The sequence below is a fragment of the Grammomys surdaster genome, unplaced genomic scaffold (genome assembly GCF_004785775.1).
Source record: "Grammomys surdaster isolate TR1022 unplaced genomic scaffold, NIH_TR_1.0 125429, whole genome shotgun sequence".
Taxonomy (NCBI): domain Eukaryota; kingdom Metazoa; phylum Chordata; class Mammalia; order Rodentia; family Muridae; genus Grammomys; species Grammomys surdaster.
In genome coordinates this window covers 1349303-1352378 of record NW_021620296.1, presented here as the reverse complement: position 1 = coordinate 1352378, position 3076 = coordinate 1349303, and positions in this window count along the sequence as shown.

Here is a 3076-nt window from a genome sequence, read left to right as displayed (position 1 = left end):
TCCCTCCCTCCCTCCCTCCCTCCCTCCCTCCCTCCCTCCTTTTCTTTACTCCTCTCATTCTGCCTCCCCCCTTCTTTTCTTCCTTCTTCCCTCCCTCCTTCCCTCCCTTCCTTCCAGACAGGTTAGCTCAAGCTATCTTCAAACTCACTATGTAGGCCATGTATGCACACAGCCTGGTGACCCTCTCTGTCCCAGCCAGGGACATCCCTGACACAATCCTCTGTCTCTACACAAATGCCAGAATCACTCTCAGGACACAGCTGGTCACCTGGTCCCGGGCCCAATCCTTGGTTCCTAATAAGGGACAAGGTACAGGGGTGCAGGGCACAGACTGTCTCAGTGTAGTGGCACCAAGCTGGACCACCAGTCTTGTGTGTGCATCTTGAGTTAGGCTGGGCTCTGTGGCACTGATGCAAGCCATTTGAGATCCAGACTGGTGGGTGGACTCGGTGGAGGATCAAGATGGACCCCGTATCCTGAGCAGCCTGGCCTGCTGGGCCTTGAAAGGAGGCTACAGCTCTGCAAGCTCCTGTCCCACAGGCTGCTCTCAGGAGGTGGGAACCCCATGCCAACTTCTCTACAGTTCTGGAACATCCCCAGGGTGAAACAAGCACCTTTTCAGGAGGAGCACTTATCATCTTCTTGAAGACTTGACCTATTTCATGCAGGTCCCTGCCTCCGTCTCTTCCTATCCCCAGGACCCTTCCACTGAGAGAGACCAGCCCATGAGAGAAGCACACACTGGTGAGGGACAGCTAATCTGTCCCTGAGGAAGGCTACCAACTCTGTTCCCAAGCCTTGTCTGAGGCCATCTTGCCTTCCATCAGTGTGGGAGAGTTTGGTCAAGGACTCCTGGCCTTGGCAGCCTCGGGTGGACAAGGGAAGGCCAGTTCCTTGCTGCCTCACCTCTCCCTGGGGCAGATTTTCGTGCCCTGACACCCTTCCCAGCCCCACTGCACTCTCTTCCTCACCTGACCAGCTCAGGTCCCCCAGTTCTACATAATACTTAACGGTCACACCATGGCCGTGTGGCCCTCCACGGTGGTTGCTTTGAATAAGAACACTGACCCAATTCTGGATCAGAAACTAGGAGGGAAGAGAGTGGCCCCTGTGGTCTGCAGAATTCCAGGAACATAAATCCCCTCTAGGATGTTAAACACACTCAGTCCTTGGGAGCATGTGGCATGCAGTTTCTAGGAGGATATGGACCCAAAGACAGCAAACCAAATCACTGAAACCCAAAGCTTCATAAAAGAGTAGTTCATAGGCTTGAGAAGCTGTGAGCTGCCAGAACCACAATGGTTTCTGAACCACAATGCCCCACCCATCATGGTCAGATCGAACCTATGCAAGGGTCTGCTCCACCTGTCTGGAGGTCCAGTCTTCCATTTGAGACATGATTCATCTCTGCTTCTTCCAACTCTACGTGCAATAAGTCAGATGTAAAAGGACGAACGTGGGACATCATCTCGCCTGACATGTCCAGACTAAGTCTGGAGGGATGCAGTGAGCCCGGGACATGGGGAGGAAGGAGATTCATTGCTTTAAAGTACCAGGGTTCTGTGAGACACTGGACACAGCCTGAACTAGACATACTCGGTGGACATACATACATATACACACACACACACACACACACACAAAATGATACTAATTCAAAGAAGGGAACCCTATTACAGATTTCTACAACTTCTGAGGATTTTTGTCATTTGTTAATGGTCCCAGATTTTTTTTTAAATCTCTTAAAAATCTTCATTATGTGTATGTGTCTGTCTCCCAATAGCAGCCCTATTTTGACTTGGATAGTTGCAATGGGCTAGGTTGATAGGTATTTCCATTCACAGAAGGGGAGGCAGCCTGTAGGCAGGGGTGAGTCCCTTTAGGTGTGTGTCCATGGTCCCTGAGCTCTAGGGGTTCCACTGGCAATCATAGCCCTCATCTCAGGGGATTACCTGTCTTTCTGAGTTACGGCCCCAGCATACTCCCCATGCAGACACCTCCCCAGTACCCCGGGGAAGCTGCTTCTTCAGATTGTGAATGATTCCTCCAGATAAGGCCCCTGCTGCTGTGAAGTCAATACAGGCTGAGGCCTGCTGTGCCCACAGCAAACTTTCCCCCCACCTAATCCTAGCTCAACTCAATTGTGTCACAAGGTAAAATATAAGGGGCCAAAGGCCAGATGTGGGGGGCTGGAGTGCCAGGTGTGAGGGTCTCAAGAACCCAGCTGTGAAGTCCTGCAATAATTAACCCAAGTCCTTGGCCCTGGAACGACGGCGTCAAGGGACCTCACTGAGTCAGGCGCTACTGGCATCCTGGCTTTGCCTGCAGACAAGGCTACAGGGCTCAGAGAGCTCGTGAGGTTTACCTGGTGTGGAGAATGGAATATGCTTGGCCCAAGGGAAGTACTACTATTGGGAGGAGTGCCCTTGTTGGACAATGCGTGTCACTGTGTACAGGCTTTGAGGGCTCCTAGTGCTCAGCCTATGCCCAGTGCAGAAGAGTCTGTCTCCTCCTTGGCTACCTTTGGATCAAGATACAGAACTCTCCACTCCTCCAGCACCATGTCTGCCTGGATGCTGCCATGACGAAAATGGACTGAACCTCTGAACCTGTAAGCCAGTCCCAATTAAATGTTGTCCTTTATAAGAGTTGCCATGGCCCTGGGGTCTCTTCACAGCAATGGAAACCCTAAGACACATGGGCTCACCAGTGAGTGACCAGAACACCTGACTCAAAGTCTTCCCTACTGTCCCGTTTCCTGCCTTGCCTTCCACACAGGCCTAGGGTGCATGGTCAGTATATGGGGACAAGACACCAGTTCCATCCTCCCAGAGCGCTCCCTCTTCTTGAGAAGAGCAGGGCTGGAGAGATGGATTCGCAGGTAACAGCACACACTGCACTTGCAGTAGACCTGAGTTTGCTTCCCACTGCTATGTCAGAAAGCTCACAGATGCCTGCAACTTCAGCTCCAGGGAAATTGACACCCTCTTCTGGACTCCAAGGGCACCTGCACTAATGTGCACGTACCCGTGTGTGTGTGTGTGTGTGTGTGTGTGTGTGTGTGTGTGTGTGTGTG